The 21,876-nt window shown below is 44.5% G+C and overlaps 1 protein-coding gene and 1 long non-coding RNA gene across 5 annotated transcripts in view; one reads left to right on the top strand and one right to left on the bottom strand.

The window, feature by feature from the left end:
- Nucleotides 1-21,876, bottom strand: part of ARHGEF25 (Rho guanine nucleotide exchange factor 25) — a 360,287-nt gene that overhangs the window by 124,076 nt on the left and 214,335 nt on the right. The window lies entirely within an intron of this gene.
- On the top strand, nt 3,651-14,923 carry LOC130358790 (uncharacterized). The gene is made up of 3 exons (XR_008889650.1): nt 3,651-4,026; nt 10,738-11,021; nt 14,718-14,923. It is a non-coding gene; the product is annotated as an uncharacterized LOC130358790 (long non-coding RNA).

Raw genomic sequence — 21,876 nt, 5'->3', positions numbered from 1 at the left:
GTAAAACATCACAATGGCGTTGGTTACAGGCAAATTATTACATTATTTTATTAAACAATATTTTTAACCAGTCCCATAAAGGGAATTTTCCCAGCAATGTTCTGATGGTTTACAGAATACACTGCTCCATCACTGTAGTGCAGTGCTTTATGTCTGTCATCATTATGCTAATAGACAATCTGCGGTCTCTGCTGTAACATCTGTAGGTGTTCATGCCTTCTACAAGTAGATCCTCTATATACCCCAGTATGTATACCAATGGGGATTCCCTATATCCTCTGTGTATGATAACAGAAACTAATAGCTTCGGGCAATGTCAGTAACCCACCATGGTGTATGGTGTATCGTAGGATCACTGACATTGCCCGAAGCTATTATGTTGTTAGGAGAACAATATTGTCTCTGGCGAAGGCAATGTTGTTCTCCTAAGGATAGGCTTGGTAAGATTTGGGAAATTCCGTCCCACTGTCATTCCTCTATTAGATATGTGGGCGATATTGGCCATAATCGTGTTGTATAAGAGAACACACTAGGTACTTCTCACTAGGGATCGACCGATTATCGGTTTGGCTGATATTATCGGCCGATAATCACGATTTTGGACATTATCGGTATCGGCAATTACCTTGCCGATATGCCGATAATGCCCCGCCCCCGGCCAGAGACGACTGTCGCCGCCGCTGCCCCATTGCCCCCCCCCATCGTCTGCCCACATACCGCCGCCCTGCTCCATCGCCTTACCCCCCCCTTCCTCTGCCCACATACCGCCGCCGCCGCCCCATCGCCTCCCCCCCATCCTCTGCCCACATACCGCCACCACCCCATCGCCTCCCCCCATCCCCGGTGTTATAATTACCTGTTCCCGTGGTCCGTGCTGCGCGCTGCACTACACAATGACGAGTGACGTCCCCAACGCGACGTCACCGTCAGTGCGCACAGTGACAGCTCAAGACACCGACGGAGCCAGAAGTATCGCGGACCCCAGGATCAGGTAATTATAACACCGGGGATGGGGGGAGACGATGGGGCGGCGGCGGTATGTGGACAGAGGATGGGGGGGCGGCGGCGGTATGTGGGTAAAGGATGGGGGGGGAGGCGATGGGGCAACTGTGGTGGCTAGAATCAGGGCCCAAGGACAGGCAGGGGGAGAGAAGCAAGCGGCGGCGGCGGTCTCTGGCCCGGCAAAAGCCGCTGCAGTTCATTCATTTAAAGCGCCAGCTTTAAATCATTGATCTGCAACGGCTTCTGCCCCGCCGGGGGGGGGGGGGGGTTGCAATAGCCGATAACTTATACCAGATTATCGGTATAAGTTATCGGCTATCGGTCTGAAAGTTGACAGATAATCGGTATCGTCCCTACGTCTCACTATGGCACTGTACATCTATCAGTGGTTGTTACAGCTATATAACAAAGGAGGACTGGTGGGAGAAGAGAAGGTGAGTTGACCTCAAATGACGTTCAATGGATATTATATGTGGCTAGCCCATTGCTTTCAGCAGAAATGTCTTTATCTAGCTAGATTATAGAAACAAACAAAACTGTATTACTGCGTTCCGCCTCAGTTGCTGTTAACACTCTCAGTAATACAATTTTGTTTGTTTCTATAATCTAGCTAGATAAAGACATTTCTGCTAAAAGCAATGGGCTAGCCACATATAAAAGGAGGCAACTTAGGCCCCTTTCACAATTCCGTTAGTGTGACGGCCATTGGGGCCGCCGGGGAGAACAGTGGAAGAAAAAATACTGCTTGCGTCGTCTTTTTCTCCCGCTACTGCCGCGGAAAAACAGCGGTGCCAGACAGAGCCCGTTGACTATAATGGGGTCCATCGGGACCAGCTGTGGCCTGTTACGCCCCATCAAATTGACGTCCGTCAAACTCAAAGAAAAAAGAGAGAGTTTGAAGCCCGTTCTTAAAGGGGTACTCCAGCGCTTAAACATCTTATCTCCTATCTAAAGGATAAATTTTCAAGAAGCAGCAGCACACAAGCGAAAATCGTGTCAAAAGGTGAAGGTTAATTCCATCAAACCAGTGAACAGAGTTGCGAGTAACGTTTCTGTGACCTCACGTCACCGTTATCAAGCTCTGTTCACTGGTTTGATGGAATAAACCTTCACCTTTTGACACGATTTTCGCTTGTGTGCTGCTGCTTCTTGAAAATTTATGTGAAGTGGATCCTCTAACCCGGGCTCCCATACAGCTTGCACCTCATCTCCATTTTTCTGATTTTTGGAGTGCTGCTCTACTTGGTGGGTGTCTATCTAAAGGATAGGGATAAGATGCCTGATCACGGGGGTCCCACCGCTGGGGACCCCCGTGATCTTGCACGCCGCACCCCGTTAAAATTACTCCCGGAAGCGTGTTCGCTCCGGGTCTGATTACTGTCGATCACGGCGCGCCGGAGCATTGTGACATCACGGCTCAGCCTCCGTGTGACGTCACGCTCCGCCCCCTCAATGCAAGCCTATGGGAGGGGGCGTGACAGCTGTCACGCCCCCTCCCATAGACTTGCATTGAGGGGGCGGGACATCGCACGGGGGCGGAGTCGTGACGTCACGGAAGCAGATACAGGTGGGTGCTGCGTGCTATATTGCTGGGGTCCCCAGCGGCAGGACCCCCGCGATCAGACATCTTATACCCTATCCTTTGGATAGGGGATAAGATGTCTAGGGGTGGAGTACCCCTTTAAAGGGGGCACAACGATAGTGTGAGACAAGCCTCTACATTCCATAGGTTGTAACCATTATGGCACGTCAGTATATTCTATAGTCATCTGCTAAGACTTTTATGAAGTCGTAAACACATCTACTGTACCTCATTTACTGAATACCAAGCCTTCACTAGACAGATATATATATATATATAGAACACACATATAAATGAGCACCTGCTATTAAAAGAACTATCATTGCTATAAAAAGGAATCTGTTTTATTTTAAACACTAGAAACTTAGTGGGAAAAATGTAAAAGCATGTGCATAACTATTCCTGGAACTGGTAAAAACAGCCTGAAACGTTCAAAATGTAACTCTACCTTCCCAGAGTGAAAATAAGAATCTTTACCAAGTTTGGTCTCTTTAGTGGCGACAGCCCTGTGTACCGCATAGAAAGGATCCTTTGTAAAAAAAAATACTACAGGGGAAAGGCTCACCGGAAGCGACAGAAAAATGCGGGATTGTGTACCATGAATCTACTGCCAAAACGACTTTGATACATAATGAGTTAATATGAGCCCTGCCCTGCTCTTATTTGCCCCGACCTATATAAATGGCCACTAGAACTAAATGGAAGTCAGTAACAAGAGTGTAAAGAAGCACTTTCGATTTTTGCTTCTATAAAAGCCCCATGGGGGAGATTTATCAAAACCTGTGCAGAGGAAGAGTGGTGCAGTTGCCCATAGCAACCAATCAGATTGCTTCTTTCATTTTCCACAGGCCTCTTTAGAGGCCTGTGGAAAATGAAAGAAGCAATCTGATTGGTTGCTATGGGCAACTGCACCACTCTTCCTCTGCACAGGTTTTGATAAATCTCCCCCCATAGGCTTTTATTAGAGAATAAAGTAGAGGTTCTTGTATAGTTCAAGCATAGTTGTTTTTTTTTTTAGCTATGTTGATTTGTATTTCCCCTATTCAAATGCTTTTCTCACCATGCCTAATTTTCCCAAGAATCCACTGGCTTTGCAGAGAGAGGGGGGTGGAGTGAAATTAGATGCAGATGCTGGAGTCTAGCCCCTCATAAGGGGATTTGCGTCAGTTCACACTGTGCTATTTAGATAGGTTTACGTATTAAAAATACATCTTTTAGCATTTTGCCATGAGGAGAAAATGATTTGACCTACAATCACAAGTAACTGCTCTACCTAGATAATGCTTAGAGCAAGGGTAGTGATTAGACTCCTCCCCCTTTGTCAGATGCATGATGGGAAATGTGGGCTGCATTAGGAAAGCCATACCAGAGGGGAAGAAGACAACCTGTGCATGCCACATCCACTACAAAAGGTTGACACATGGCACGCATCTTATGTACAGGTGATTATAATTTCCTATTAAACTGCATATATACTACACAGGGTTTATTGTTGCATCGTCACTCCTGAGAAAGCTGCTCAAGTGAACAGCGAAACGTGTGGAGTTCGGTTCACTATGGTTTGCAGGGTGTCCCCCTCTTATTTATCTTTACTTGTATTATTTAGTTCCTAGGTCCTTTCGTATACATTATATAGCCAGTGCATAGCATTATTGTAGGTAGGGGGTTATTCATTCGTAGTCTTACATTTGGATTCTTTGCACTAGCACTTTATGGTTGGCGTATTTTGCGACACAGAATGCACATAGATCACATGGGCATATTGTTGCCGCTATTTTTATAGCTATAGCCCCTTTAAACACTGTTACAGTATACAGGCTGTGCACTCACTACTGTACATTGTAGCATAGTGTCATTTCTTCAGTTTTTTCACAAGAAAGGATAGAATAAAATATTTACAAATTATGGAGGGGGGGGGGGGCTCACTTACAGCAGATACTGCATATTTAGCTCAAAATTAGATGTAAAGTAAAAAATTGCAGCTGAATGTCTGCCCTGTCACTTTTCCATACTATTTAACTATATATCTATGGGGCATTTTACATCCTTTTATAGCATCAATACCATTCCCTGTATATCTGGAGTATGATGACACAATATTGAGATCAGTAAATTACATAATAAACTGTATAGAAACCTGGAAACTACCGTCCTCTGCCCTTGCAGTGGAGATGTCTCTGCGTATACTGAGGTTCTATATTTGCTCACTTTAATTTCTCCTAATGTCTCCGGCTGTCATCAACAATAAATCTTCACAGTCGTTGCCATTTGTCTTCCTCCAATTTAATGGAACTCAACAGAGCAGGCAGCTTTGTCTTGCTCGATGGCTTCTCTCAGGACCTGACCTATGCTACGAGTAAAAGTAGCCAATGTTTTTCTGTATCTTCAATGTTTTTCCAAAATGCCAAACCCTATAGTTCTACAAAACAGCAGTGGTATAGTGAGAGTAGGTGACCGTCCCTACTGTACCCATTGTCATGGGTCAGAATAATATCCCAAAAAAATCAAATTTTTACAAGAATTATATAAAAAAAGATTTATCCAAATAAAACACATATCTGGCGGAAACAGCCTGTCCTATCTCTCTCGGTGGTGATAGATAGAATCAATGCCATTATGTTATATGAAAAGTTGGCGGCAAACCGTGAAGACTTGGTAGATAGATTTAACTTGGTATGGGAGCCTTGGCTTACTTCCCCACACTGCCCTAATATGACGCATAGTTTCTCCTTGTACTGATATTCGGGATGGTGGGAGGTGGGGGGGGGGGGTGTTGGACAGTGGGTTGGGGGAGGGGAGTTGGGGTGGTTTTTTCTGCTGTGTATGGATAATTTGGTATTCCTGTCTTACGTTGTATGGCTATTTCTGCTTCATGTATTTTATCTGCATGGATCTCTCTTGTTGATACTTACCTTTTTTTTTTTTTTGTGACCTACTTGTTACTGTTGTTCTGAGGTTTTCGAACCTTCTGTTTATATTTTTATGTGCTGATTTTGGCTGTTTCTTTGAGCAATCAATAAAGCTTCATTGTTTGATGGTTAAAACACATATCTGGATGCCCAGTAGGGCCCATTCTTTTTGTGCCAAAGTCTGCACCTGGGGTAATGGATTGCAGTTGTTTTTACTGTACTTTTCCAAATAATCGAGAATATTATATTCTCAAACAACCAAGGAATATGTGTTAAAAAGTAGCATCAATATTATGCCCAGCTCCCTAATGCTGATTGTAGCATCAAGTGCCTGCCGCCATCTAGGCGCCATGTGCCGGTGATATGGCTCTTATCCTGGTGTCAACAACCAGTGATATATTCCTGACCCTCCTGTCAAATGTCAGTGATGTTTTGTCCTCTCTGAAGCCATTAGTGCACAATAAAAATTCTTGGGATTAGAAATGATAAAAGATTGGCCTCTACTTCTACCTGGTCCAGAGCAATGCAGCTACATAGGAGTGATTATATAGAGATGTTGTGGACAAAAATACACTACTGAATTCATTTTGTCTACAGAATTTTTGCACTTGCGTGGTGCAGTAAGGGCCCGTGCACGCCAAGGAAATTCCTTGTTTAAATTACTCGGTGGATCTGCGATCTGTTCACACTGAGGAAATGACAAAGAAATCTGTCATGAAAAACATAAAAACCTGAAAAACATGTTCACACAATGGAATTTCCGAGCGGAATCTGGTGGCAAAAATTCAGCTAGGAAATTCCATTGCAACAGAATCACAATATTTTTCAATGGCATTCTGCTGCCCCATGCACACGTCGAAAATCCAGAGAAAAGTTCTTTGGTGGAACCGCTATTTGCAGAATGTCCGTCCAGGTTTTCAGGGCAGATATTCCAGTTAAAAAATTCAGCTACAGGAAGTTAACGTTGTGGTTAATGGGATTTCTGCTGTCCCATTCAGACGGCAGATATTTCGCAGAGGAAATTCTGCAATCTGGATTCTGCAAAAAGAATGACCAAGTCAATTCTTTAAGCAGAATCTGCTGGGAAATGCATAGTGTCAATGGAAACAGCGCATGTCCAATTGGTCCTAGTGCCGACTGATATGGGCGGCCGCTGCTTGATATAGAATTTCCTAGCTGAATTTTTAATCTGGATTCCACTAGGAAATTCCACTCTGTGAAAGGGCCCTAAGTATTTTGAGGCAGATAACAACAGAATTTCCCTGTGGATTCTGCCTCAAAATCTGCCTGGAATCCTGCTGGAATCAAAGCCTCATTGATGTCAATGGGAGGTCTTGACTAGGATTGTTTTCTGCTTCGAGAATGAACATGTCCATTGGAACTGAATCCACAAAGGAAATTCAACAATTAATTTACTTTAGGAAGCTCCTTAGAGTGCAAATGCTCTGTAAGGGCCAACACGGAGGAATTTCCAAGCAATATCCAGCGGGAAAATTCCAGTGCAGCAGCCTCCCATTGTTTTCAATGGGATTCTTCGGCACTGTGCATACGGCAGAATTTCCCCAGAGAAAATTCTAATTCCAGACTAAACATACATTGCTGTCAATGGAGACGGCGCATGTGCGAGTAGTCCTAGCTCCAACTTATTGGCCCTTATTTACTAAGAGTGTTGTGCAGGTTTCTTTGTGGGTTTTAATTCCCTACAATTTATTTTCCAAGGTTTCCCTACATTTTCCACTTTCCCTACATTTTGCTTTTTACACATGCTCGGATCTGTAGGGTTTTCCTCAGCGGAAATCCACCACATTTTCTGTGGAAACCTTAGTAAATATGTTGGATTTTTGTGAAAATGTCGGGAACACTCCCCTTTTCGGTGACCATGCCCCCATTTAACGACGGCCATGCCCCTTTTTCGGCTTTTCTTAGCAAAATGGAGAGTTAGTCAGGGTTTCTTCAATTCTGGCGCAAATTCTGGCACAAATTCTGGCGCAGGATCTGGCGCACAACCCGACAAAACATGTCGGGTTTGCAATAGTAAATGAGGGCCATTAACCCCTTAAGGACATGCTCCGTAAATGTATGGTGCAGCATAGCACCTCTAAGCATAACGCCGTACATTTACGGTGCGGCTGTGATACGAGCGCAGGAGCTGAACTCGCTGCTTTCCCGGCGGGTCCCGCCGGCTGTCAGCAGCCGCGGAACCCGCCGGCTGTCAGCAGCCGGGGAACCCGCCGGTAATGGCGGACATCAGCAATCTCACTGATGTCTGCCATTAACCCCTCAGGTGCCGTGATCAATACAGATCACAGCATCTGCGGCAGTGCGGCACTTATAATGGCTGACCTGATCGCCCGCGGCATTGCCGCGGGGATCAGATCAGCCAAGATGGCGGTCCCCTCACCTGCCTCCGTCCATCTCCCGGGGTCTTCTGCACTGATCTGCCTTTCAGCAGACCAGAGCAGAAGATCACCGATAATACTGATCAGTGCTATGCCCTATGCATAGCATTGAACAGTATTAGCAATCTAATGATTGCTAGCTATAAATAGTCCCCTATGGGGACTAAAAAAGTGTTTAAAAAAAAGTGTAAAAAAATTAGAAAAATCCCTTCCCCCAATAAAGTTTTAAATCACCCTTTTCCCCCATATTAAAGGAGATATCTAGTGCTGAAAAACATATCCCCTATCCTAAGGATAGGGGATACGTTTCAGATCGCGGAGGGTCCGAGCCGGGGGCCCAATACAGGAGATCGCAGGGGGCCCCAGCGGTTGGACCCCCCGCGATCTGTAACTTATCCCCTATCCTTAGGATAGGGGATACGTTTTTCAGCACTGGACTACCCCTTTAATACATAAAAGCATAAAGAAAACAATAAATAATAAACATATTTGGTATCGTTGCATGTGTAAATGTCCGAAGTATAAAAATAAAATGTTAACGATCCGCTACGGCGAACATGTAAAAAATATTTTTTTTAAATCAAACATTTCTGCTTTTTTGTCACATCAAACTGCTATTTTTTTTCATAAAAAGAGTTCAAAAAGTGAAATATACGCAAATCTGGTACTAAAACAAACTACAGATCATGGCACAAAATGACACATTCTGAATACGGAAAAATAAGTAGGTTAGAGGTGGTCAAAATAGGGCAATTTTAAACATACTGATTTCGTAAAAAAATAAAAAAGTTTGAGATTTTTTAAAAGCAGTACAATAATAGAAATGTATGTAAACATGGGTATCATTTTAACCCAGAGAATAAAGAAAACATGTATTTTTTACCCTAAAGTGTACAGCGCAAAAAAGAAACCCCCCAAATTTGCTAAATTATGATTTTCGTATTAAATTTCCTTACACAAAAATTTTTTTGGGGGGGTTTACCATACATTTTAGGGTAAAATGAGTGATGTCGTTACAAAGTACAACTACAACTGGTCACGCAAAAAACAAGCCCTCATATGGGTCTGGGAATGGAAATATAAAAGTTATGAATTTTAGAAAGCGAGGAGGAAAGAACCAAAACGCAAAAATAAAATTGTCTGCGTCCTTAAAGGAGTACTCCAGAGCTAACCTTTTATAGGGGAATTGTAGCATGAGGCAAAGTTATATAACATTCTAATATACTCACCTTTCCATATGGTCTTCTTCCCGGTCTTCTCCTCGCTTTTCTCTCCGTCCGGAAGCTGGGTCTTCTGATGACGCCCGGAGTCGGCTACTCCCCCAAAGTTAATTTATTCTGCGCATGCGCAGTACTACGCATGTAGCGTAGGGCTAATGCTAGGCTCCTATTGCTGCCTACGTTAGCCCTACACTATTTGCGTAGTGCTGCGCCTGCGCTACATAGAATGTACTTCTATATACTGTACACCGCTCCAGCACCCCCTGTATATGATCCGCCCCGCCCGGAAGCCTCAGGGGCGTGCCTGTGTGTTCTCCGGCATTACAGCTGCGCGGACTCGGGGTCCGGGAGGAGGAGGACGGCGGAGGAGCCACAATTGGAGGCGGCGGTGACAACAGGCATCATCCCTCAGTCTCCGGGGTGAGTGACACTACAGACCAGGGGGAGGGCGGCACTGGCAGCATGCTCGGCCACCGGCAAAACTTTCACTAGTTGTGTGTGAGTGGGAGAGAGAGGAGCCCCCTGCAGGGGAGAAAGGGCAGGTGTGCCAGGTGAGGAGGGGGCACAGTCTGGACCCTGGGGGGCACTACTCTCTGAGGTTGGGGTGCCCAGTGCAAGGAGCAGTGAGTTACTTTGCAGAACTGGGGGCAGCATGGGCACTGTTTGCAGGAATGCATTATATATAGTGTGTGTTGTAATGGGGGAGCCCCTTTAACTTTAGGGAGTCTGTAGTGAAGCAGCTTTGTGGGGTCACCCCAAACTCTATAGCCCTGCTGTAACATGGATACATGTGTAAGACAGTGGTCTCCCAGCTGTGGACCCTCCGGCTGTTGCAAAACTACAACTCCCAGCATCCCGGACAGCCTTCGGCTGTCCGGGCATGCTGGGAGTTGTAGTCTTGCAACAGCTGGAGGCACCCTGGTTGGGAAACACTGCGCTAGTGGGCACATGGAAGGAGGGAAGGAGCTGTGGGTGTTACTTTATTATAATTTATTATAATTTCCTGGGGGGGGGGGGGAGGGGGAGAGAGCAGCAGCTAACAGGAAGCTGGCGCAGGGAGTCATGGGAAATGTAGTCTTTATGACATGGCTGCTTACTGATACAGGTGGCAATTACAAGAGAATGGCTGGGCCAAATTTGACAAATGAGGTATCATTGGAAAGGTCTTTGAAAGAGCTATCAGATGAGGTAAACTTTTTTTTTTAAGTACCAGCGCTGCGGAGTACTCCTTTAAGGTGAAAATGGGCTGAGTCATTAAGGGGTTAAGTCAGTGTCTGGTGCGCACAGAATGTCTCCCTGGAACATACAGTCTGAATGGACTCTTAAGGTTATGGTAGTCTGCTAAACCATCTAAAGTCTATAGCACTGACATGGGCGACATTGAGAAGGATTAATAAGGCAGAAAAGAACGGTAGTTGCCTAGATAGAGTATTGTGAATGCTTGAACAGTCAAGGGAAACTACATAGTCAGAACTGGTTAGGATAGGTGTCTCATTCTAGCATAGCAATGTATAAGCAAACACTCTAGAGGTATTACCATAAATAAGAGGACATTATGGATATAGAAAAGACATCATATGCTTCAGGGTTCTCACATGATGTCTCATGTGTTTTCTCCGTAACAGACCTTGGCATTAGTGAAGGACAAAAGAAAAGCGAAAAACAACAAAACAAAATAGAGGGAAGGATTGCCAACGGAGAAGGAAGAAGCAAAGGCAGAAGAGTTAAAACAATGTGAAAGGCAAAGAGAGATTTATTTATGTGTCATTCGACTCCAGAGAGGATTAAGTCTTGAGAATTACTTTTCCACTACCCCTTAGGACTCCTTGGCAGCTTCTTCAAATGTTGGCTGATCAGCCGTATTCCCGTGAATGCCGGTATATAAGAAACGAACATCAATATTTGGCTTGTACGGTGACACCTTGTTAGATTTAATTTGCTAAAATAGACAAAGAGGCTTAAATTAGGTGACAAGGGATGACAATAGCGTTTTGCTGTAGCCACGGGCTAAGTGAATACAGAGTAAATGATTACCACGTCTAGTGTGGGCACAGATGGTTGCGGTATGGTCTGTAGAGATTTTACTCTAACTATGGCTTTACCAAAACCATGTTGTTTCTTATGGCATAGGCAAAAGATTATTTGTCACCAAAAAACTGAAAGTCAGTGCAGGTCTTTTCATTGGATCCCCTTCCAGTCATCGGGTAAATGAAGTGGGAGGAACCTATATACTCCAGTCTTGACAATAAATATGCGGCAATACTCCTAAGTGTCTCTTTTTAAAGGGGTTATCCAGGGAAAAACTTTTTTTATATATATCAACTGGCTCCAGAAAGTTAAACAGATTTGTAAATTACTTCTATTAAAAAATCTTAATCCTTTCAGTACTTATGAGCTTCTGAAGTTAAGGTTGTTCTTTACTGTCTAAATGCTCTCTGATGACACGTGTCTCGGGAACCGCCCAGTTTAGAAGGGGTCTGCTATGGGGATTTGCTTCTAAACTGAGACACGTCATCAGAGAGCACTTAGACAGAAAAGAACAACCTTAACTTCAGAAGCTTATAAGTACTGAAAGGATTAAGATTTTTTAATAGAAGTAATTTACAAATCTGTTTAACTTTCTGGAGCCAGTTGATATATATAAAAAAGTTTTTTCCTGGATAACCCCTTTAAGGTACACATGTCTCTTAATAAAAAATGCTGCGTCTTTCAATGTCTCCGCTAAAATCTATGCCACTACAAGCTGTCCTGTATAAAATTTTCCCCCATATTCTGGAATTACAGGAAATCTGCCAGGTATGGAAGACCACGCCCCCTCCTTCAAATCCCCACTTGCTTGTGGTGAGTGGCACAAATGTTAAAGAGTAAAAAAAATTAAAATTCACAACATGAGTCTTGCGCATTATTGTGCAACTCTTTTTTTTTAACAAATGTTTTTTCTTATAAATTTTATACATGTACAAGTTACAAAACAAGAGATACATCCTCCCTATACAGTGACCCCTCGACCTACGATGGCCCCGACATACGATCATTTCAACATGCGATGGTCTCTCAGAGGCCATCACATGTTGAAGGCAGCATCAACATACGATGCTTTTGTATGTTGGGGCCATCGCATAAACGGCTATCCGGCAGCTCAGACTGCTTCAGCTGCCGCCAGATCGCCGTTTACGGTGCCCTGTGAGCTCCGGTGATGGTCACTCACCTGTCCTCGGGGCTCCGGCGCGTCCTCTTTGGGATCCCCTGCATCGTCTGCGCTCTCCATCGACATCATCTCGTTGCTGCGCACGCTGTCCCGTCATCCAATAGGAGCGGCGTGCGTAACAACGTGATGGCGGCGACGGAGCGCGCGGATGCCGGGGAAGCAGAGGCCTTGCCGGAGCGTCGGGGACACCTCGGGGAAGCGGCGACAGCGATGGACGGCGACATCCAGGGCATCGGTGACGAGCAGTGACGGTCCGGAGCGGCGGGGACAGGTGAGTACAACTTCCTCTAACAGTGGTCTTCAACCTGCGGACCTCCAGATGTTGCAAAACTACAACACCCAGCATGCCCGGACAGCCGTTGGCTGTCCGGGCATGCTGGGTGTTGTAGTTTTGCAACATCTGGAGGTCCGCAGGTTGTAGACCACTGTCCTATACTTTACATTGCACGGATCCCTCAACATGCAATGGTTTCAACAAACGATGGTCCGTTTGGAACGGAATACCATTGTATGTTGAGGGACCACTGTACTTGTTATCATGCTTATTACCTACTCTAGAATAGAGACTGAGAAATTAGTATACGAAGGTCACTATATCCATTGTCTCAGTCACATTTCAATCAGAGTATTATCTTTAAACTTGTCAAAGGAGATAACAAAATGATCTAAGTGAACTCCTTAAAGGAAATCTGTCAGCATTGTCACCTGCACTAACCTGTTGGTACCGACACATAGTACAGGTGACACTGACGATAACTGTACTCGCCTTCTCCCGTTCCGTGGTGGGGATCTCCGGTAATCTTCTCCGTTAGCTCCGCTCTGGGAACCCTGCTTGGGGCACGGGGTGGAGCTTACTGCCATCACCGCTGCTGTTCTCTCACAGCGGGACACAGCAGAGAGAAGCAGCGACTGCCACGCCCCCTCCCATAGACTTGCACTGAGGGGGCGTTGCATGACATCACGGGGGGCGTGGCAGTGACGTCACGACCCCCACAGCCCTCACCCAGCGTTCGGAACAAAATGTTCTGGACGCTGGGGCAGTGGAGTACCCCTTTAAGTTCAACGGCCAATTAATTCCTCTCCAACCAAGCTAATATAATTGTGCTGCTCTTGTACGCCAGACAACTAAAACGACGCAATGATATAGTTATGCCATTGTTAGTAACTGTAGGGAAAATGTACATCTTACAGTAGCTATTAAATAAAGGCTGTTTAGGATATCCAATGGATGCTGGAGATCTGCCAGAGCAAAAATCTTTGCCTGCTGCATCTCTCTATAGCCATAAGAAAAGCTGTCAGGTCCCACATCACCTCCAATGCTACCCTGTCTGACAATACCATATGACAGAAGTTAAAACAGGTAAATAGGCACTGTCCTTTGAACAAACTTTGCATAGATAAATAGTACAAGCAAATATAAGAAACTTTCTAACATATCTCATTTGACAAAAATGCTTCTTTCTCCACAAACACACACACACACCCTCCTGCTACTCAAAACTTCTACTCTGAAAATCATTTAAAGGAGTTATATACAGTTTAATACATCAACTGGCTCCAGAAAGTTAAACAGATTTGTAAATTACTTCCATTAAAAAATCTTAATCCTTTCAGTACTTATGAGCTTCTGAAGTTAAGGTTGTTCTTTTCTGTCTAAGTCCTCTCTGATGACACGTGTCTCGGGAACCGTCCAGTTTAGAAGAGGTTTGCTATGGGGATTTGCTTCTAAACTGGGCGGTTCCCGAGACAGGTGTCAGCAGAGAGCACTTAGACAGAAAAGAACAACTCTAACTTCAGAAGCTCATAAATAATGAAAGGATTAAGACTTTTTTAATAGAAGTAATTTACAAATCTGTTTAACTTTCTGGAGCCAGTTGGTATATATATATATATATATATATATATATATATATAGTAAAGAAATATAAGTCTATGGAGGGGGGGGGATGAGAGAACTCCTCCCACCAGCTCTAGGAGAACTGCAAACTAGAGATGAAGCATGCAGAGCAGCAATCTGCGGAAAAATACCCTATACAAGTTATATAATGGTTAAAAATAATGCTACTCCTCATGTACACACACAGGACAGCTTATCCTTAAATGTCACCTGAAATGGTAGGAAGCAGCTCTAAAAAAATGGGGTTGTCTACTCTAAACCAGACTGTCCAAGACATCACTAGAGTATTTTACGGAACAGCTATACTATAAAGTAAACATGTTTGATTTTGTAACGTTTTACAAAAGCCATGAAGCTTCTGGAACGTGAGCAGCCATAAAGGCATCACATGTGTAAAGAATATATGGAATATATTGATACAATCAGTTTGATTGAATCCAGCTTGCAGATATAGGAAAGCAGTGGTTAATAACACATTCTGGTTTTTTCCTTTATTTCAGAGATCTTTTCCTTTTAAGGGGCAAGATGAATCAACATGACAAGATCTATGCCAAGTTTTAAAAACAGATGTTAATGGCTCAGACTTTAAACGGAAATAATATTAAAATAAAAGATAAATTGAATCACGAGGAGCCATTAAAACTTCTTCAACATGGAATTAGAAGAAAAGCGAAAACATTGGAGAAAATAGGAAAAAAAAGCTAAACTATTCCTATAAAATAAAGAAGTTTTACTGCTTATCGACCAGAACTCACATCATGCATTACATGACTGTTGTGATGGTCCGATTGTTTCTAATGGGCAGGGCTGGTTCTGTCTATAGGCAAAACAGGCAACCACCTAGAGCGCCCTCTTGTCGGGGGCGCCGTTCTGCACGCTGAAAGAAAGTTAGTAGCCAGATAGCATCCAAAGCCCTGGCTCACCAGAAGCACCTGCCCAGCCAGCCCCACCATGTCACCCCAGTAGTAAAATAATTACATGAGGAGGAGGTTTGTTACAGTGTGTCACCCCAGTAGTAAAATAATTACATGAGGAGGAGGTTTGTTACAGTGTGTCACCCCAGTAGTAAGGAGATTACATGAGGAGGAGGTTTGTTACAGTGTGTCACCCCAGTAATAAGGAGATTACGTGAGGAGGAGGTTTGTTACAGTGTGTCACCCCAGTAGTAAGGAGATTACATGAGGAGGGGTTTGTTACAGTGTGTCACCCAAGTAGTAAGGAGATTACATGAGGAGGAGGTTTGTTACAGTGTGTCACCCCAGTAGTAAGGAGATTACATGAGAAGGAGGTTTGTTACAGTGTGTCGTCCCAGTAGTAAGGTGGGGTGTGTCAAAGGGTGGAGCCAATGGGCAGGATCAAGGGGCAGAAAAATTAGCTTTCGCTTAGGGTGGCAAAAATCCTTACACCAGCCCTGCTAATGGGGTCACTATGGCTGGCTCTGTTATGTAGGTACTATCATAGCGAAACACAGTGACAGTTTTATGGGAGTATTCTAGCTATATGGGCACGCCAGGATGCACATATAAGTGGGTACAACTATGTCTTGGTATAGGGAGGCAATGACCAATCAGGACTAGAAGGGTAGGGAGAAGCCAGGAACTGCCTCAATGACTTAAAGGGAACCTGTCATGAGATTTTACCACATGTAATGCATGGCAATGTGTTTATTTATAGTAAAATCTTCTTCCTTGCCATTCCCGGGAGGTGTTCCTGCCCGCAGAGATGGTGAGGATATGATGTTTGCAAGTCTCTCCTGCTAGCCCCATAAGTAGTTCCCAGGGTAGGGAGCTATACTCACCTAATCCTGCAATTGCTCAAAAACACTAAAGTGTTTCAAAGAGAATCATATAGCACTGTACAGAGGGAGCCTGTCCCTGTTTCACACTCCCTGTGGTTTAGGTAACATGAAACTGGGGACATGTAGAGATAATATAAGGCACTCTCTTTTTTGGTGGGCTGAAGCCTCCGCAGAAATTCTGATCTCTGGGGAAGGTCCAGTTTGGACCGAAACGTCAGTAATTATCTGTATTATTGGATTGCGGAAATTAAATCTCTGAAATCACGATTTTCTTATGAAACTGGTGACAGTTCATTTTGTTAAAAAAAATTACTAGAGTTTGCGTATCCTAGGATTATTTCTGCCGGATCCAGAGCAAAATCACAACAAGCAAGAACACTACCCTTGAGATAAGAGGCTTGATCCTAATATATCCCCACTATTGGCCTCAGAATTTGTCAGTAGTAAAGACTTGCAACTTCAACACTCATGAAGGAAGATTTACTAACTGTAATGTGTTTGTATGTCGCACCTTAGCAAAGCTCCGCTCATTTTCGGTCCGCTGAATTTACTAAAAGGCACAAGCCGTGGCTGCCTTTGTACCTGAGCCATAAATATAAGCCAGCTAGGAGCTTGGGTATGTTTGTAAAACTTTTGGGGTTGCAAGTCGGCCCAAAAGTCCCAAGGCTGAGTTGCCATCTAGCCTCCTTCATCCCTCACACCCCTTTGGCGCAGGCCGCATACATGCTCAAAATGTCACATAAAAATGGCAATTTTGCTTGAGAAACGTAATTTAGGGTATGTTCACACGAGCAGATTTACAGCGTATTTTACGCTGCGGATCCGCTGGTGAAGGCCCGCTCTATGCTTTCTTTACATGTGCCTGCTAGTAGCTGCAATACGCCGCTATGAGCAGACACACTGCAGCGATGTGCGCGGCATACTCGCACATCGCGCCAGCTCTCCCTGCTCTGAGCTAGGCAGAGAGCTCCCGCCATGTGCGAGTATACTGCGACTCTCACATCACAGTGTGTCTGCTCATAGCGGCGGATTGCCACCACAAGCAGGCACATGTAAAGAAAGCATAGAGCGGGCCTTCACCAGCGGATCCGCAGCGAAATATGCTGCGAAAATGCGCTCGTGTGAACGTACCCTTAAGTCTTGAAATGAGCAACATTTGGGCATCTGAGCCACTGGTGCTGATTAATACATTTCCCCATTGGCCTGGAAAAAGAAAAGCATTGGATCAGACTTTCAAGCAGTTTACTTTAGTAGTCCAGTCAATACCTAATATACGGCCACTACCTTGAGCTACTATGACAGAGTATAAGGGTATTATACGTGTAAAATGGCTTTAGTGTATGGTTTCCAGCAGCGAGAGACTTATTAAGAAATCCCATGCTGTTCGCATTGCTTCAGAGGAGTTCTATTTACTTCTATCTGGGCTGGGTGATCACATCAGCTGTGAATGAGAGGGGGCTCCCCTTCCCTGAAATAGTATATGAAGGAGGAGGCAGCACTGCTGTCTGTTTAATATCCGTCTCTTATCACCTTACTGTGTTCCCTGCTCAGCAGACAGGGAGATAAATTCCAGACGCGCTGAGCTGACACAGGATGTGCACCCAGTGGCTGCGTTCCCTACACACTGCAGTGGAGAAAACTGGATTATTATAGTAGTGAGGAAATGAATGTGGAAACATTCTGACGTGAAATAAAAATGGAGTGGAAAACTCAATCGGTTTTCAGAGACCTACGTGGAACTAACGTTTTTGAGCATTCCAATGGGAGTGCACATTTCCGCACCAACCCCCCCCCCAAAAAAAAAAGCTCTCCATAGAAAAATAAATCTGATAACCAAAGGAACAATGGCGTCAAAAACACTCATCAAAGTTGGGTGTGCAATTGGAGACACAGGGTTTCACTAATATCACTGCTGCCAGCACAGTCTCAATGAAACACATTGCCCCTCCAACTTCATACCGGTTTCAAAGGATGTTTCTTTGTACCTGATGAAGAGAACTTATCGAAATGCGTCTGTAGGTGCAGTTACAATAAAGTTTCAGTTTGATCTTTACCATTGTTGTTGTCCATGAGCCCAGAAGAGACCTTTGACACCTATGAAGTTGGAGGAGGTATGTCTATCATTAGGATAGGCCTTCAGTGTGTGACTGGTGGGAGTTCACAGCAGGTTTATCCAGGCACATTGTCTTATTTGTAGATAGTGCTTTGTCTGGTATTGCAAAATGTGAAGCTGAAGTGCAGTAACAGACACTGCTGCATGTACAGGTACACGAGTTTGCCAAGATAAATAATGTTGGGGCCATTGCCCTTCAATGTGATGACTGGTGGGGGGCATATCTAACCAACATCACAACAAGAGTCTATCCACGCCCCTCGTGCCGTCAGACAACGCCCCCTGAATGCAAGTCTATGGGAGGGGGTGCCTGCCACGCGGGGGTGTGGTCGACCCCCCGCAGCGCACACAGAGTTCGGAACTAAATGTTCCGAACATTGGCCAGTGGAGTACCTCTTGAATCTAGTCATTTCTATTGACATGCTGCATTGTTGGTATGTAGCCAGTGGCTTCTAATATCTGTAGTAGGGATCGACCGATACCGATAATCTGTGACCTTTCCGGCCGATAGCCGATAACTTATATCGATATTCCGGTATAAGTTATCGGCTATTTCCCGCCACTCACCCGGCCCCGCAGAAACCGCTGCAGATCAATGATTTAAAGCGGGCGCTTTAAATCAATGAACTGCAGCGGCTTTTGTGGGAACAGAGACCGCCGCCACCTGCTTCTCTCCCCCTGCCGGTCCTGAGTCCAACCACCACTGCCGCCGCTGCCCCATTGCCTCCCCTATCCCCGGTTTTATAATTACCTGTACCCGGGGTCCACGCTACTTCTGGCTCCAGCGGCGTCCTGAGCTGTCACTGTGCGCACTGACGGTGACGTCGTGTTGAGAACGTCACTCGTCATTGCACTGCGCAGCATAGCGCGCAGGATGCCGCAGGTGCCAGAAGTAGTGCGGACCGCAGGAACAAGTAATCATAAAACCAGGGATGGGGGAGGCAATGGCACGGGGGAGGCAATGGCACAGGGGAGGCGGGGCGGGGAGGCGGGAAATTATCGGCATATCGGCAAGGTAATTGCCGATACTGATAATGTCCAAGATCGTGAATATCGGCCGATAATATCAGCCAAAACGATAATCGGTCGATCCCTAATCTGTAGCAAAAAATGGAATATAAATTTAAGGCACTATATACACATCAATGAACAAGAACTCAGAACGGCATCACTGCAATAAAAAAAAAAAACACTACAGAAGTGGGTATTTTTTTGGTCTGGGGGCTAAAACAGTAGAGAGCCTCTAAATACCATTGTCTTTCCTCTGCAAAAACCCAATACACGCACGAAGTACAATAAAAAAAAGATTTAGTATTTTCCAATACTGTTCCCTACACAATCTTCAGATGCCTCAAACACTGCAGTCTGCGGTTTGGAGCTGCAGGACCCTAAGTACAAGCAGATCTGATACGCTGGCCAGAAATAAAACAGTAGAAAATGATGATAATAATCCTGACTGCAAACGTTTAAAGGGGGTACTCCCGTACCCCAGTGTTCTGTACATCCTGTTCAGAACACTTGGAGGGGGCAGTCGCTGTAGTAACATCACGGCCATGCCCCCTCGTGACGCCTTCCCATAGACATGAACGGAGGGGGCGTGGCGTGACATCACGAGGGGGCGTGGTTGTATATATTTAGGTAACAATATCAGAGCAGCACATGTTACTTTCAGTTATGCTTCTTAGGAGTCTGGAAAGACAACCATATTAACCACATTCACATATACTGTAAGAATAGCTGAATTAAAGTGCAACTGTCACCTAGAACTGCTGCACACATGGTGCACTAGATCTTCACTAGACTATTCTATAGTCTAGTTAAAGAGGCACTGTCATTGTGAAAAACTTTTCATATATTGCAGGACTCATTATAATATGACATTTCACAATATACACAAAAAATATACACAAAAAATTTAAATTTTCACCTGAAATTCAAGCTCAAAATAGCCACCACTAGGGGTCGCCTGTCTTTTAGCCAGACAGACTAGTCTAGATTTTACAGCATACTGGATACCGGCCGTAAAGCATACCGGTATCCAGTATAGGAGATTTCTATTGTGTATGCAAAACTACAGATAAAGGATGTGTGGACATGCTGGGAGCTGTAGTTTTAAAACAGCTGGAGGCAAGATTGCTCTAACACAGTTATTCACAAGCATTGCAGCTTCAGTTGTTACTAAACTACAACTCCCAGCATGCTGAAATAGTCAAAGCTTTCTCGGACTCCTGAATGACAAAGAAGTTGATCAGACATTCAGGAGTCTGTGAAAGATGAATGACACACATAGTGACAGCTATGCTGATTAGCATCCAGCTTTATTAGGAGAAGATAAAACAGATAGAACATGTATTCATAAAAATGCTGTACTTTTATCTAAAAAATCCTTGCACTAATTTTATAAAGATCTATTCTTATATTTATACATTTTATCCTGTTATGGATTCACCATAATGTCTTCTGATAACTGCAGGCAAGCTTCAGGTATCTTCCTCTGACACATGACACAGCATAAAACCAGAGAGGAAAGGGTTACAGAGTAGAGAGTACTGATTGGCTGACTGCCCAGGCTTGCTCCTGTGAGGGAGACAGACTGACACGCCCCCTCCAGCCTGCACAATGAAAAAGTAACTCACCAGCAGATAAAGGCTTATATCTCTGGATATATAGGTCAAAGACACGTAAAATTTATATGCACATGATCAGGATTGGGTCCGAGTAACATATCACTTTTTTTTCTTTTTTTTGCACTATGACAGGTACGCTTTAAGCTCCTTTGTAATTCCTCCTGGAGTCAGGGAAACAGTCAGGGGTCTGCTATGCTTCAGGGCCACACCGCCTCTTTCCGGCTACATGACGCTGGAGATTGACAACCAGCTATTTAGTGCTGGCGATTGACAGCCAGCGTACACACAGCAGAACTACACTTGGCCGCCACGGACAGGTGAGCCCTGTGTGCCAGTCATCTGTGCAAAGTAGCTGGCAAGAGGCCCTGCATGGAACATAGCGGACTGCATTACTGATCTTACCCACTCCCTCTATGCCTGCCTACTTGCCTATCCACCCTAAACAGCAAATTGACAACCACGGTGACAGTCCCTTCCTAAATAAGTGAAGGGAGTACTGTCAACAAAATAAACTACAATACAGACACAGGTCAGGATTCAGTAAGGGAGAACACAGATTAACATAAATAATATCTAAACAAACACACACAATAAGTCACAGTCCACTAGCAAAGTCAATACCAGAAGTAATCATAAGTGCCAAGTCGCAAAAACAGGAGACAGGTCAGAATGCCAAGCAAAAAGTCAGAACTGGCAGTAGATCAGAAATACAAGAAACAACGCTAGCCACAAGAGGAAACTCTTTTGCAGGCAAAGCCTTGATGTAAACTGCAGGTTTAAATAGGAAGTACACAGGTGTAAGCTAAAGAGGCCAGCTGACCATCCCAGAGGCTAGATATAACCACAGAAACCAGAATAAACAAAAACTCTTCCGGTTCTTACACATGATCAGGATTAGGTACTGAGAATCATTTTAATTCTTTCTTTTTCTTGTGGGATCCGCCAGATACGCTTAAGGGTATGTTCACACTGAGTGAGTAGCGCGGAATTCCGTGCGCTGAACTGTGTGTCGGAATTCCGTGGTGTGATCTCCTAACATTAGTGTGAATGGGTCTTCCGCGGACCCGTTTACACTGCGGAATTTTAGCGGTGGACAATTCCGCCAATGAAATTGATCCGCG

The sequence above is a fragment of the Hyla sarda genome, chromosome 2 (genome assembly GCF_029499605.1).
Source record: "Hyla sarda isolate aHylSar1 chromosome 2, aHylSar1.hap1, whole genome shotgun sequence".
Lineage (NCBI taxonomy): Eukaryota > Metazoa > Chordata > Amphibia > Anura > Hylidae > Hyla > Hyla sarda.
The sequence above is the reverse complement of the archived record's forward strand: the minus strand, read 5'-3'. Positions and strand labels throughout refer to the sequence as shown.